This window comes from Macrotis lagotis, chromosome 6 (genome assembly GCF_037893015.1).
Source record: "Macrotis lagotis isolate mMagLag1 chromosome 6, bilby.v1.9.chrom.fasta, whole genome shotgun sequence".
In the NCBI taxonomy this organism is placed as follows: Eukaryota; Metazoa; Chordata; class Mammalia; order Peramelemorphia; family Peramelidae; genus Macrotis; species Macrotis lagotis.
In genome coordinates, this window is record NC_133663.1 from 37063916 (window position 1) to 37080974 (window position 17059).

At 35.7% G+C, this 17059-nt stretch overlaps 1 pseudogene; it reads left to right on the forward strand.

The window, feature by feature from the left end:
* Window positions 1-1921: 1921 nt before the first annotated feature.
* Window positions 1922-15623, forward strand: LOC141492110 (tubby-related protein 3 pseudogene; annotated as a pseudogene).
* The last annotated feature ends 1436 nt before the right edge of the window (window positions 15624-17059 follow it).

Sequence of the window (17059 nt, forward strand, 5' to 3'; positions counted from 1 at the left end):
ATTGAAAGAATCAACCAATCACCTGCTGAAAGAAATTCCAAAATGAAAATTCCCAGAAATATTATAGCCAAATTACAGAACCCCCGACTCAAGGAGAAAATATTTCAAGTAGCCAGAAAAGAACAAGTCAAATATCATGGAGCCAGAGCCAAGATCATACAAAATTTAACAGCCCCCATGTTAAAAGACAGACTGACTTATAATGTAATATTCAAGAAAGCAAAGAAATTAGTATTGCACTCCAAAATCACCTACCTACCAAAACAGAGTATTGCCCTTCAGGAGAAAAAGACAGAAATTTAATGAAATAGAGTGCTTCCTAACATTCCAAAGGAAAAGATGAGAGTTAAATAGATAATGAAACACAAGACTCTAGAAAAATATAAGAAGTATACATGAATGGAAAGAAACATTACATTAGGAAAATGCTACATGTAGCACCTAAGAATTTTATCATTATTAGGGTAGTTAGGAGTCTACATAGTTGCAGGATGTGGGTAAGAGTAAATTTTGTTGAGATGATATCCAAAAAAAAAAAAAAAGGATGAAAAAAAAGAAGTACTGAGAGAAGGAAAAAAAGAATTTCTTTAACTAATTTTGATTTTTATTGTTCTTATATGGTTATTACTCTGAAGATCCACTTCACATTCTAAAAATTGACAAAGATATCAAAAAATAAAGGAAAAAAGGGATGTGGGAAAACATCCTTTTAGTGAATTATGGATAAAGTTGAGAACTGAACTAATGAATCTCAAAAGAATTTGGAATTATGTTTCAAAAGTTATTAAACTGTACATATCTTTGACAAAGTGGCCTATATCCCCAAGAAAAACAAAGAAAGAGAAAAAGGACCCAAATGTTCAAAAATATAGTAACTTTTCTTAGTGACAACAAATTGGAAACTAGAACTAAAATCAAATGAAGACTGACTCAACAAACTAAATTACATAGATTTAATGGAACATCATTGTGCTATAAGAAATGGTTACAGAGAAAGCTGGAAAGATTTGTAGGAATTGATACAAACTGAAATGAGCTAAACAGCAAGAACAATTTATTCAGTAATAACAATATTGTAAAAACAAACAACTCTGAATGACTTAAGAATTCTGATTGATGCAATGAATAATCCTGATTCCAGAGGACTAATGAGGATCAAGGATGCAAATATACTCAGGATATAGAATGAGGTTTACAGTTTTCATGGCTAATGGGAAAATTTGTTTTGTTTGATGATGCTTATTTCTTACCAGAGTTGTTTGCTATTTTCTTTACTTTTTTTTAATGGGTGGGCAGATGGTGGTGAATGGGAGAGAAGTGGAAAGTGAAAACAGTTGCTCTTTGTTAATTGAAATAAAAAATGAAAAACGCATTATCCATCACACACACACACACACACACACAAATAATCCCCTGAATAATCCCCTGATGTGGTTCAATAATGTCCTGATATTTATGATGAAGAAATGAAGGGCTAGGTAAAGCTAAGGGAGTTGTCCGTGGTCACACGGGTAGAGACTTAGCATTTAAACTTAAGTCCTCTGATTCCACATCTAGCATGATTTTCAATAAGTTACATTAGTGACTGAAGTAGACCCTTCGGATAGACAAACAGCCAGATATATAAGTGAACTTTCTAAGGTTTCTCCAATACAGAGACCATTCCAGGACACTTCTGTATGCAAGCTAGATTTTCTAGGAAAACATTTCAGAGCAAATGGGAGATCTACAAAGACCAAAGATAAAATCAAGGTTGCCTTTCATCAGATCCCTTCCTGTATATACTTTTTTCTCAATATTTTTCATCCCAGGTTTTCATCATAATTCCTCTAGCTTTTCCTGAAAGTTTTTACACATTTAAATTAAGAAAATAATTCTAAGCAGGCTTTCCCCAGCTATTTAACTGGCTATTTCAGTCACTATGTCTTTGCAAAAGCAGTCTGTGATGCTGCTAGAGCTGGCCAAAGAGCAGATGAATAAAACAGAACAGTCTGTGAGCTTGGAAGCCTTCTTGCCCTTGAGTCAGGCAAGTAATGCTTGGCCTGAATAATGGCTTGAGTCATTTTCAAAGGATTTACATGTAGTAAAGCAAACTTCATTTGAATTAACTGCTTTGGCCCTGTGTTTTCAGAAATCCAACAAAGAAAACTAGGACCTGCATAGAGACAAACTGAGTAGCTGAAATATTCCATGATATGAAAAATCCAAAAAGTCTAGGACTTTCTAAGGAAGAAAACTAACAACCAATTTTTGCACAATACTTCAAATTTTGCAGAGATTCAGTCTTATTTGAGCTTCTTATATGAAATCTCTTTAAATGGGAAAGAAACAAATCTAGGTACATATTGGAAAACTAATTTTAAAGTTATATAACTAACATCATTAATCTACTGGAAAGAATGGATTTTCCTCTATTGATAACTCAACTTTGTACACGAGGCCCCTTGATAGTCATTAGTTTTTACTATGCCTTCCTTAAATTCTTACATTTCTACATTACCAACTGATACCTTCCTTGCATTACCTTATCAATTGATACATTCTTTACATTACATTTCTAAATTGCCAATTGATGCTTCCCGCCAGATATACTAAACAGATTATTTAATATAGTGGGTAGATTTTGAGTGGGGCAAATGATAAAATAACCTTTGGGAAAGACATTGCCTCTTTCCGATTCCACATTCTCATAGCAGTAGTCAATCAAGTATTTATTAGATATTTTATACAATAAGCCCTTACCTAAAAAAGGTAAAATCAGAATCCTCCTCAATTAGCTCACATTTTAATAGGAGGCATGAAATAACTAAGTGTATACACATCCTATCTTCCTCCTTTCCTTTTGCTCAAGTCTGCCAGCTTCCTTCCATCTGACTCTTCCATCTTTACTCAAGAAACCTTCACTATTGGGATGGCAGACACTAGGTACAGTATGGGTATGAAATTCTCTAGAGAAAGTGTCTATTTGAGTTGCCACCTTTCTGCCTGCTGTGTCCCACTAGTGCTTTCTGAGGAGCCTAAGTCAAAGCTGATGACTTTCTCACCACTCCCTGAATTTTGAGAGTAGGTGGATCCTAGAGCTTTGACCATTTTTATGTCAGAGGAAGATACCTACTTAAATGAGTTACTCTCAATTGGTCTTGTTCCCTAGAAACTACTTTTAAGTCATTTACTTACTGCAATATAAAACTAAAAAGTCACAAACATCCTGGATCCACTATCCCACTCACCTCTCTTGTTGATATTTCTACATTTCCACTTTGAAATGAATGGAGCCACTTCTTTGGCCAGAAGCAGTAGCCACGTTGGAAATGTAATCAGATCTGCTATCATAGGGTTTGTGTTCAGATCCCACTTTATGTGACCACTGACAAGTCATTTAGATTCTCTGGGTCTCAAATTTCTTATCTGTAAAATGAGTTAGATAATCTCTAGGGGACTTCTATTACCTAACAAATGATAATGCTATGATCCTCCTGGGATTTTAAAAAGAATTCCAATTTTCTAAAAGTCAGATTTGAATGGGAGGAGAGGGAAATCAGAAGGACAGACTGTGCTCCAACTAATTTGGTAATTTTTAAAATACACCATTATTCCAATGGACCTTTGATCTCATTGATGGGGGAAATTCCTTCAAAAAACTGCAGACAGTGACTCATGCAAGTCTGTCCATTCTGAAAGGTTCTGGGTTATGTCCTGCTGTAAATATACCACAATGGTATTCATCCAAAGAGCTGGAGGCAATCCCAACCTTCTCTTAATATTGTGTGGATCCCAGTGGAGCATATGAGCTTTCTATCAGTTTTCTTTCTCTTTGCTCAGGGGCTGTATGAGGCTAAAAATAAAACTATTCAGTACAAAAAAAAATCACTCCTATGAAAGAAATCACAAAATAACTGAACCTTTAAGTTGAAGAAATCAAAGACCATCATACACCAAACTTGTATTCCTCCTAACGTCTCCAGTTTTTTCTTTAAAGACTTCCAATAAGGGGAAACATAATTCCTCCTGAGGCAACCCATTTCACTTTGGGACATCTTTAATTACACTGAACCCCCAAATGCACGTATTATCTCGTTTATAGAGAAGAGGGATCAGTAGAGAACAAAAAGAGAGCACTGAGTGGGGGGCGACTAGATGGAGCAGTGGGTAGAGCACCTACCTGGAGTGCAGAGGAGCTGAGTTCAAATTCAGCCTCAGACAATTACCTAGCTGTGTGACCTTGGGTAAGCCGCTTAACCTCACTGCCTTGCAAAAACCTAAAGGGGGGGGGCAGAGAGAGAGAGAGAGAGAGAGAGAGAGAGAGAGAGAGAGAGAGCATTGAATGGGACAGAAATGCTAGACTTCAGCAAGTTCTGGATTCAAATCCTACTGAAAATCCTATATGTGTGACTCTGGATTTATCACTGTACCTTTACAGACTTTAAGCAATTCCCAAGGACTTTATCCTTTAAATTATAGAAAGAGGGAATTTCCATACAAGGGAACTAACAGATCGAGTATGTGTTTTCTTTTATTTTAATATTCCTAGAGAAGGAAAAAATATGGGCCAGGGATGCTGTGATTTTTTTAAACCACTTTTTCACACAGTTCACAGTCATATCTACATGGCAACTTTAAAAAAAAAGACACCATGTCTTGAATTTCCCAGATCTGTTCTGATTTCAAGAAAAGTTAGTCTCCTTTCTTTACAGTATTCATAAGGTTTGCCAAAAAAACAAAACAAAAAACCCAAATTTCTCCTTTCAGATCAACCAAATAATAGCCTGAGAATATGGTCACTGAATCTATAAATCAAATTAAACTTCTGATGGTAATATTTTAATCAAAGTGTTAAGATGGAATTAAGTTGTTTTTCCTTACAATTTCCATAATGAAAGATATTAAGAAAAAATAATTTTGTACTGCAGTTTGCCTTATTCAGCTATTAAAAAATGAAAATAAATTTCTCATGAACAATGGTTTAACTTTAATTATTCATTCAGCAAATATCAATGAAGTTCTTATGTATAAAGCACTGTATTAGGCACTGGGGGAAATAAGGTATTTCTCTATTTTGAAACTCCTATAGTTGCAAGTTTGCATTTTGTCTTAAGTTATTATCCATAATGTAAATATTAAAAATATAAAGTGTTGGGTAAACTGATGAAACCCTTCAGCATTTTTGGTAATAATCTAAGATAGAGCTGAGAAAGTCAAACAAGAACTATAGGATGTCATATATTATACAATTTTGTTGGAAACATGTAACAAAAAAAGGAATGTTTCATTTGTTTATTCTTGGAATTAGTACATATTTGTAATTATAAATCATGTTAAGTCTAAAACATTTTCATCATTTTAGTATTTTCCCACCCAGGTCCTGATCAATCTTATTGCCCACTATTTATTATAAAATATTCACATATATTTCATTAGATTTACTTTTTTTCTGACTGTATTTTTTCCCCAATTATATGCAAAGATAGTTTTCAAACTTTATCCTTTTGCAAGCTTGGGAGTTTCACAATTTTCTACCACTCTCCCTTCCCTCCCCTCTCCCCATGGCAGTGAACAATCCGATAAATTGTATATGTAAATCATCTTTAAGATATTTCCATATTAATCATAGTGTGAAAGAGAAATTAGAGCTAAAGGTAAAAAAAAGAACCATGAGAAACAAAAAACATTTTAAAAAGTGAACAATGTATATATTCTGCATTCAGACCGCAAAAGTTTATTTTCAATTGTTTGTTTTTGTTTTTGCTTGATGTGGATGGCATTTTCCATAAACAGGTCTTTCAGGATTGTCCTTGATCATGGAATTGCTGAGAGGAGCAGTGTCCTTCATAATAGATCTTCACACAATATTGCTGTTTATGTGTTCAATATTCCCATGGTTCTGCTCATTTCACTCAGTATCACTTCAGGCAAGTCTTTCTATGCTTTTCTAAAGTCCAGCTTGAAGATTTTTATATTCCCATAACATGCATATGATGTAACTTGTTCTGCCATTCACCAACTGGTAAGCATCCTCTCAATTTCCAATTCTTTGCCTCTACAAAAAAAGAGCCGTGATAAATATTTTTGAACATGTGGGTCTTTTCTTTTTTTTTGTGATCTCTTTAGGAAACAGAACTAGTAGTAGCATTACTGGACCAGGGGTTATGAAGAATTTTATTGCCTTTTGGGTATAGTTCTAATTGCTCCTCAGAATGAACAACTCCACCAATTATTGGTGTCTCAATTTTCCCACATCCTCTCCAAACATTGATCATTTTCCTTTTTGTCTTATTGGCCAATCACATAGGGAGGAAGTAATAACTCATAATTGTTTTAATTTGCATTTCTCTAATCAATAATGATTTAGAGCATTTTTTCATATGCTATAGCTAGCTATTTTTTAAAATTTAAGAACCACCATTTGTCAGTTGGGGTATTCTTATAAATTTAATTCAAGTCTGTTTATATTTTAGAAATGAGTCCTCTATCAGAAACATTAGTTGTGAAAATTGTTTCCCAGCTTTCTGCAAACCTTCTAATTTTGGTTGTATTGGTTTTGTTTCTGCAAAAGAATTTCAATTCAATTTAGTAGAAATTATTCACTTTACAATTTATAATGTTCTGTATCTCTTGTTTGATCATAAGCTTCTCCCCTCTCCATATATCTGACAAAGAGACTATTCCTTGTTCTCCTAATTCACTTATGGTATCACCATTTATGCCTAAATCCTATACCATTTCAACTTTATCTTGGTATAGCCTGTGAGATGATGGTCTGTGCTGGTTTGTGCCTTACATCTACTTTTCCCAGCAATTTTGTTAAAGAATGAGTTCTTATCCCAGTGTTTATCAAACATTAGATTGCTATAGTCATTTACTGCTATTTCTTTTGTACCTAAACTATTCCCATTGATCTACTTCTCTTTCTTAACTGTACCAAGCAGTTTGGATGACTATCATTTTATGATAAAGTTTTAGATCTGGTATAGTTAGGCCATATTCCTTTGCATTATTTTTTTTCATTAATTCCCTGGATATGCATGACCTTTTCTTTCGTCTGGATGGGGAATTTTGTTGTTTTTCTTCTAGCTCTTCTATTTTTTTGGTAGTCTGATTGGTATGACACTGAAAAAGTAATTAGGTAGAATTGCCATTTTTTACTATATTAGCTCAGCCTACTCATGAGCAATTAATGTTTATTCAATTGTCTAGATCTGACTTAATTTTTGTGAAAAGTCCTTTGTCAATGTTTTCAAATAGTTTCTGGGTTTGTCTTGCCAGGTAGACTCCCAAGTATTTATAGTTACTTTAAATGGAATTTCTCTTCCTGTTATTTGTTGTTGGAGTTTATTGGTCATTATAGAAATATTGATGATCTGTACGGGTATATTTTATAATTGCTACTTTCCTAAAGTTATTGTTTCAAGTAGTGTTTTAGTTATTTTCTAGATTTCTCTAACTATACCATCCTATCATGGCAGAGTCAGTACTTTTTTTTCTCATTGCCTGTTCTAATTCTTTCCATTTCTTTTTCTTTTATTGTTGCTAAAGCTAATATTTATAATACAATTTTGAATAAAAGTGATGATAATGGGCAACCTTGTTTTACCACTAATCTCGTTGGGAATACTTCTAGTTTATCTCCATTATATATAATTCTTGCTGATGGTTTACATAGATACTGCTTGTCATTTAAGAAAACTTTATTCCTAAGTTCTCCAGTGGTTTTTTTATTTAGGTTTTTGCAAGGCAAATGGGGTTAAGTGGCTTGCCCAAGACCACACAGCTAGGTAATTATTAAGTGTCTGAGACTGGATTTGAACTCAGGCACTCCTGACTCCAGGGCTGGTGCTTTATCCACTGCGCCACCTAGCCACCCCTCTAATGTTTTTTAATAGGAATGGGTTCTGTACTCTATCAAAAGCTTTTCCAGCATCTATTGAGATTTAGTTTTGTTATTGTCATGTCAATTATGCTATTTGTTTTCCCGATATTGAATCATCCTTGCATATCTGGTATAAATCCTATCTTATCAAAATATATTATGCTGGTGATGACTTGCTGGAATTTCTTTGCTAAAACTTTAAAATTTTCACATCAATGCTCATTAGGCAAATTGGTCTATGATTATCTTTTAGTTCTTTCTGATTTGTATACCAGCACAACCTTGGTGTCATAAAAGGAATTTAGTAGAATTCCTACACCTATTTTTTTTCAAATAGTTTATTTAGAATTGTAATTAATTGCTCTATAAATGTTTGGCAGAATTCACTTGTATATCTATCTGGCCTTGGGAGATTTTTTCCTTGGGGAGTTTATAGATGGCTTCTTCAATTTCTTTTCCTGAAATGGGGCTATTTAAGTAAGTATTGTATTTCCTCTTCTGTTAATCTGGGCAATTTATATTTTTGTAGATATTCATTCATTTGTCAGATTTATTGGCAGACAGTTGGAGAAAATAGCGCCAAATAATTATTTTAATTTCCTTTTCATTGGAAAAGAGCTTACCCTTTTCATTTTTAAGACTGGCAATTTGATTTTCTTATTTAAAATCATAGTAATCAGAACTTTTTTTGTTGTTTTTCTCATTAAACAAACATTAGTTCAATAGTCTTATTTTCATTTAATTTTCTTGTTTGATTTTCACAATTTTTAATTTGAAATTTGAGAATTTTTAATTTGTTGTTTTTTCTAGCTTTTCAGTTGAATGGCCAATTCACTTATCTCCTCTTTATTTTATTCATGTAAACATTTAAAGATATGGAATTTCCCCACTAACTGCTTTAACTGCATCCCATATTGTCATTATCTTGGTTGAAATTGTTGGTTATTTTTATGATTTGTTGCTTGATACACTCATTCTTTAATATTAGTTTAATTTAGAATTAATTTCTAGTTTATCTTTCCATGGAAGTTTTTAAATGTAATTTTTATGGTACCATAATGTGCAAAATGATGCATTTAAAATTTCTGCTATTTTTGCATTTGATTGAGGGGTTTTTTTTGCCCTGATACATAGTATATTCCTTTCTAACCTATTCAATTTTCTCCAGAGATAGCTAATTTTCCCAAAATTCTATTCAGCTCCTTGCATCTTTATCTTCTTTATCCTTTGAGAGAGGAAGGATGAGATCCCTCTCTATGTAGCTTTGCTACTTATGCCTACCTGTAATTCATTTAGCTTCTCCTCTAAAAGAGTTATACCATTTGGTGCATATTTTTAGTATTTATATTCAAAATGTAAATTTAATATTGATATTACTTCATTAGCTATGGTACTTTTTTAGGAAGATGTAATTTCCTTCCTCATTCCTTTTAATCTATTTTTGGTTTTTTGCTTTGTCTGAGATCAGGATTGCTACGCCTGTTATTTTTTTTTTTACTTCAGCTTGAAGCATAAAATATTTTGCTCCAACCATTTACCTTTAATTTGTATGTATCTCTCTGCTTCAGAGGTGTTTCTTATAAACAATATATTGTAGGATTCTGGTTTTTAATCTACCCTGCTACCCATTTCTGTTTTATGGGATAGCTCATCCTATCACATTCATAGTTATACTAACTCTGTATGTTCCTCCATTCTATCTTCCCCCTTTTTACTTTTCTCTATCCTTTCACCTTATCCCTCCTCACATCTGCCCTCTCTTTTATCAGCCTACTTTTCTTTTCCCTTTCCCCTTACTTTTTTCATTATTTTTACTTTTCCCTTCTTTATATCAGTCCCTCCTTCCTCTTTGTTTTCCCTTTCTCTCCTACTTTCCAGTGGGGTAGGATAAATTTCTAAACCCATTTGGGAATGTGTTATTCCCTCTTTGAGCCAAATCTTTTGAGAGTAAGATTTATTCAGTGTTCACATGCTTCCTTCTTTTCCTCTACAATATGTCCTTTGTGCCTTTTCCTATGGTGTTTATCCTCTAATTCTTCTGCCTTCTCTCAGTGATATCCTTTTTTCATGTATCGTTTTATACCCATCTTGTACCCTCACCCTCTGTCAAAGTATATACCTTTCATCTTTCTTGAAAGAACAATTCTCAAGGGTCAGCAGAATGCCTGATTTATAAACATCATCATATTATAATCATTTCATACTCACACCCTCTGCCAAGTACACTCCCTCCAACTATGCCAATAGAAAGACAACCTTCATGAACTAATGTATTATTACATTACAAACAATTTATACCCACATTCTTTATATAAGCTTCCTTCAACTGTCCTAAGAGAAACACAATTCTAAAAAGTTACAAATATTGTCTTCTCATATGGGATATAATCAGCTTAATCTTACTAACTTTTTTTTTCTGTTTACTTTTTTTTTTAGGTTTTTGTAAGGCAAATGGAGCTAAGTGGCTTGCCCAAGGCCACACAGCTAGGTAATTATTAAGTGTCTGAGACCGGATTTGAACCCAGGTACTCCTGACTCCAGGGTCAGTGCTTTATCCACTGTACCACCTAGCTGCCCCCCTCTGTTTACCTTTTTACACATCTCTTGAGTCTTCTATTTGAAGGTCAATTTTTCTCTTCAGTTTTGGTCTTTTTATCAGCTAAGTTTGAAAGTCCCCTATTTCATTCAAAATTCATTTGGTTAATTTTGCAGGGTAGTTCATTCTTGGTTGAAATCTAAACTCTTTTACTTCCATAATATCATATTCCAGGTTCTCTGATCCTTTTAATGTTGAAGCTGCGAAATCCTGCATAATCCTGACTATGACTCCCTCTTATTTAAATTGCTTCTTTTTTGAATGCTTGCAGTATTTTATACTTTGGTAATTTGAAATTTGGCCACAATATTCCTTGGAGTATTTTGGGATTTCTTTCTGGGGGTGATCAATAGATTCTTTCAAAGACTATTTTATCTCCTTGTTCTAGGATATTAGGGAAGGTTTTTATAATAATTTCCTGAAAAATATTGTCCAGGCTCTTTTTTTCTGATAGTGGCTTTCGGATAGAAATTATCTTTCTTGGATCTATTTTCTGAGTTGTTCATTTTTCATTAAGAGGTACTTTACATTTCCTTCTATTTTTTAAATCTTTTGGTTTTGTCTGATGGAATCGTGGTGTCTGAGTCATTAGTTTACATTTGTCCAACTAATTTTTAGGGTTTTATTTTCCTCAGTTATGTTTTTTTAGATTCCTTTTCCAGTTGACTAATTTTGCTTTTAGATGAATTGTTTTCCTTTTCCAGGTGGTCTATTTTACTTTTGAATGATTTTCTTTCCTTTTCTTGTTGGCCAATTTTACTTTTTTTAAGAAGTAGTTTTCTTTTTCCAGTTGGTCATTTCTAATTTTAAAGCTGATTTCTTTTTCTATTTGGCCAATTTTACTTTTAAAGGTGCTGTCTGGACCAGATCTGGAGTAGGAACCAATGGGACTGGGTGTAACTCTTGTCTACTGAGCACTTCAGAATGCACGCAATGCATCATAGACTCAAGCCTAATGGAGATAGGTTTTGGAAGATGAAAATATAAAACTCTGACAATTAAAACTGGATAATCAGAGAACTTTGCTGGAAAAGAAGAAAAGGAAGATGCATCTTGAGCCCCTCATGGTACAATGAAACCTAGTTGTCAGACTGTCAATGAAAAACAAAAAGTTTGTGAAGAGCAGACCTTTTTGGTAGAATCTCACTCACCTTTGCAGTAATGTGGTCTTACAAGCATTTGATGGCCCAATTGCCTTCATAAAACCAGAGGCTCAAGATCTGAGAACTCTACATTCTCTTAGTAGGTTCTTCTACTACAAAAGAGGAAGTTGAGGCAGATTTGGATGGAGAGACACCAGCTCAAAATGAGATTTTCAGGAACTTTATTTTTAAATTTTTATACAAATTATTTTTTATACATTACTAAAATATTCTTGTTTAAGAGCAAACATAATACCCCCTTCCCCCAAAAAAATATAGACCCTCATGAGCAATGAAGTAAAGGAAAGAGAAAAAAATAATTTTTAAATAATTTTTAAAAATGTGCTTCAGTCTGTGTTCCAACACCCCCAGCTCTATCACAGGTGGATCACATTCTTTATGATAAATCCATCATAAAAGTTACTTGCATATTTTTCCACCCTTGCCATTGTTGATTGCAACTCCCTCTATTTGTACTTCCCTACTACCATATACTATATTTTTTCTCTCCTTTCACTCTGTCCCTCTTCTTAAATGTGCTGTAGGGTAGCTGAGTGGTGCAGCAGACTGACCACCAACCCTGGGGCCAAGAGGCCCCAAGCCCACATACTACCCCTAAGGCCTAGCAACCACCTGGCCCTGTGGTCCTGGACAAGCCATCCAATCCCAGCCCTTTACAAGAAGTAAAAAAGAAAATGTGTTATATATCTGACAGTTCTCCCCTGTAGTCCACCCTCTCCTCCATCACTCACATCCCCCCTTCCCCCCACTCCCCTTCTCTTCTTACTTGAAATGTCTATACCCCATTGAGTATATATGTTGTTTCCTCTCCAAGCTACCTCTGATGAGAGCAAAGGTTCCCTCATTCCCCCTTGTCTTCCCCCCTTCCATATCATTGCAATAGCTCATTGTAATTTAAAAAAAATCTTTTATATGAAATATCTTAGCCTATCCCACCTCTCCTTTCTCTTACTCCCATTACATTTCCCTTTTAGCCATAGGCCCCATTTTTACAATATATTATATCTTCAAATTCAGCTCTCTCCTGTGCTTCATTTATAAAAGCTCCTTCTACCTACTCTATTAAATGAGAAGTTTCATATGAGTATTATCAGTATCATTTTTTCTATGCAGGAATACATGCAATTCATCATCATCAAGTCCTTCATATTTTACCCTTCTCCTCCACTCTCTATGCTTCATCTGAGTCCTGTACTTGAAGATCAAACTTTCTGTTCAGCTCTGGTTGTTTCAACAGGAACAACTGAAATTCCCCTGGTTCACTTTAAATCCATCTTTTCCCTTGGATGAGGAAGTTCAGTTTTGCTTGGTAGTTGATTCTCAGTTTCATTCTAAGCTCTTTTGCCTTCTGGAATATTATATTCCAAGTCCTACGAGCCCTTAATGTAGTTGCTGCTAAGTCCTGTGTGATCCTGACTGCAGCTCCACGATATTTGAACTGTGTCCTTCTGGCTGCTTGTAATATTTTCTCTTTTGACTTGGGAGTTCTGGAACTTGGCTATAATACTACTGGAGGATATCTTTTGGGGATCTTTTTCTGAGGGAGATTGGTGGGTTCTCTCAATTTCTATTTTGCCTTCTGCTTCTAGGATATCTGGGCAATTTTCCTGTAGGAATTCTTTAAAAATGAGGTCAAGGCTTTTTTCCTGATCGTGACTTTCAGATATCCCAATAATTTTTAAATTATCTTTCCTAAGTCTGTTTTCCAGATCAGTTTTTTTCTCAATGAGATATTTCACATTTTCTTCTAATTTTTCATTCTTTTGGTGTTGAAGTATTGTGTCAACAGCTTCCTTTAGCTCCTTTACACATCTGAAGGATTTGTTTCCCTCAGAAAGCTTTCTTATCTCTTTTTTCCATCTGGCTAATTCTGCTTTTTAAAGCATTCTTCTCCTCAATAACTTTTTGAACTGTTTTATCCATTTGACTTATGCTGGTTTATAACGTCATTTTCTTCAGCATTTTTTTAGATCTCCTTGACTAAACTGCTGACTTCTTTTTCATGTTTTTCCTGCATCTCTCTCATTTCTTTTCCCAGTTTTTCCTTCTATCTCTCTTACTCAACTTTCAAAATCTTTTTTGAGTTCTGTCATAGCCTGAGCCCAATTTCTGTTGGGGTTTTTTTTTTTTTGGAGTCTTTAGATGCAGAAACTTGTACTTCCTCATCTTCAGACTGAGTATTTTGATCCTTCTTGGGATTATAGATAATGTATTTCTCAATGGTGTTCCTCTTTTTTCTGTTTACTAATTTCCCCAGCGTGTGCCTGGTTTTGGGGTGCTTTCTGAGCTTTTGAGTATTATTGGGACACCCTCCCCCCACAAGGATCTCCATGTGTGAAGCGCTGTCTTCCCGTCTTCCCTCCTGGTCTGTGAATGACCACAATGGCACCCCTCTGCCACAGGGCTGACTGGAGGGGGGGGTTACTGTTCTATGGGGGGCCTATACTGTGATTGGGATCTGAATGTAGTTAGAGCCCCAGAGTCCTGTTCCAAGTACAAAGGACAGACCTCAGAAGTCTCTCTCCATTCCCCTACCCTTGGTAGGCTACACTCTCAAGGCTAAGTTGCCTGGAGGCTCCTGCTTACCAGCTCTGACTGCTTCTCTTTCCTGGATCTGGGCTGCCATGGCCACCTCTGCTCACTGAGTGTCCTGAGGGCTGGACTTCATAGGCTCGCTCTGTCAGAGGTCCCCCCACTGATCTTCCAAGTTGTGCCCGGTGCGCCCTGGGGTGTAGGTCAGGAAACTGCTCCCGCTGCGGTGAGCTGCAGTTCCCCGGCTCCCTGGGGCTACCTTCAGGAGGCTGAAATGCCTTAACTCTGGTGGACCATCCCTCTAACCCATAGAGCAGACCCTTTCCACTGTTTTCCAGGTTACTTTGGTCTGGAGAATTGCCTCACTGCATCCCTCTGTGGGTTCTGTCTCTCGAAAATTTAGTTAAGAGTCATAATTTTTATGATTTTTGAAATATTATAGAGAGAGCACCTAAGAGAGGCTCTTCTCCTGTCGCCATCTTGGTTCCACCCCCCAGGATGGGGAGGAAGAAGGAAAGAAATCAAGAACTGACCTTCCTCAGAAACACAATGACCCAGTTCTGGATTTGGCCAGAAATCTGTTAACAGATACAGGAGTCTCCTTCAGGTTGATAACCAGCTGGGAAAAGTAAAAAAATTAGAATAGTTTCCATTTTGTCCTGCTCCTTATAGTGAAATGATGGCTAACCAATGATAGGAAGGGAATGGACATGGGTTTCCACCCTACCCACTACATATACTTGGAAAGGGATGAAAATCAGAAGACATTCATTCTTGCTAGGAGAAAGCAAGAGAGCAAAATGTTCAACTATTTCATCTCCATCAATCTATGGATTTAACTTGGGAAGGGGAGAGTTACATTGGCAAACTCAGGTCCAAACTCATGGAAACTAAGATTATAATGTATGACCATGGACCCAAAAGGCCCGTAATTGTCAGGAACTTGGTGCTATCTGTTATGAAACCAATGTGTTTGGGTTAAAGGTTCTAGAAAAATGTCAGTGATTATTTCAGGGGTGAATACAAGTCATTAATGAATTCCATTCTGGCCACAAAATCAACCATGAGAACTTGTTTTCCAAATGGCAAAAGAAAAACATGGAAAATGTACTCGAGTTAAGCCTAAATCTGAAATGACAACACTAAGACCTATCTCAAATTTCCACAGCCAGGTTGGTCACTCAGGCATCTGGGAAGAACTTTCAGACTGTCCATACAAATGACCCCGAGTATATCATCATGCCATTTGGATGTGTGGCAGAAGCTGGAAGCTGTGTTCACTCTGGACTACAACTATTCCATGTGTGTCCTCCAGGGCTTTGGTTTGGGGTTTTCCAGTTTTGACAGCAAGCTAGCTTGCCTCACAATGAAAAAAGTCAAGTCCTGCCCCAGACCTTTCTCTCACTCCCATGAAGTTAAATTTGGGAAGAAAATAACTTCCCTCACCCAAGAGGGAAGAGATTAGAAAAGTCAGCTAATATCTTTTGGATTGATTCTGGGATATACAAAAACAACTATTCACTGGAATTTCCATCTCCTACCAGGAATGGCAACCCAGTACAGATTAAGATTATTCAAGATGCAAAGATAATTTTACCTATAAGTACATTAATGAGGCTCACTTATCTCAGGCCTCAAAGATCAGTTTTTCCTGTACCTGGCATCTCTTGCATCTGGCACTAAGATCAGTTTATTTCAGGTACTTATCTATTTTTAGAAAGGGGAAGTTGTTTCCTAACATTCTTTTGCCCCACATTGGTTAACATAGCTAAGGCAATTTTTCAACTTCAGAGGAGATTCTCCAACTTGTGCCAGTGGTCCATTAAAGGGAAGACTGAATATGTAGAAAAAGTTTCTATCCCTGCTATTGCTTTTTTCTATCATTCTATACATTAAATGATCAAGGTTATTTCTAAATAGATAGATAATATACAGATAGACAGATAAATGGATAGGAGTCTTTCAGTCAATTTTTCATGATTCTTCTACACGAAAGCCATTTTTCTCAATTCTTCCTTATCTCCAGTTTTCAAAATGCTTTTTGAGCTCTTCCATGAGGTCTTTTTGGATTTGACATCATTTCATAATCCTTCCTGAGGCTTCACATGTAGTCAATTTGTTAACCACTTTCATTTTCTGAGATATTTTTATCATTCCTATCAGAATAGTTTGCTATGGTTAACTCTTGTTTTATTGCTCATTTTGTTGGTCGAGTTGTACTCTTAAAGACCATGGATATAGTCCTGTTTTGTGTGCTGGGGCTGGGGGTCTAGCCCCTGGTTTTCTTCTGGTGTCTTAAGTGCTCACATTTTGTTTCCTGTGCTAGGGTAGCCAAATTCGGTCCCACTTGATACACCAGTCTTCCTTGGCTCGAACTTTGCTTTCCATGGTGTGGTTGGGACCTTCGCTAATGGCCTGCTTGAGGTCATGAGTTATGCTGAGGTTAAGAGCACCCTACTGACTTCCCAGCTATCATGCCTATGCTAGGCTGCACTCCCCTTTTGAGACAGACCTTTTCTGAAGTTCCTCCAAGATATCTTGAATTAAGAACTTGTTTCACTGGATTTTCATAGTTCTTTAACCTTTGGATTTGTTCAAAGGCTTTATTTAAAAATGATCTGAGAAGAATTCTGGGAGCTTCCTAGCTTCATGCCACCATCTTGGTTCTGCCAAGAATTTACTTTAAATCTAGGAAAAACCTAGTACCCATTATATTAGGATAAAGAGGACCTCCTGCATAAAGATAAATAAGTATTGAACTCTTGCAGAGCATACAATCCATCAAGCAAGTAAAGACACATTCATGAACAACCATATTACAGATTGGAAAATAAATGAATATAGTGCATAAAAAGTACTACAAAATCAAACAGAGGAAAGAATATGTCCAACTAGGGAATC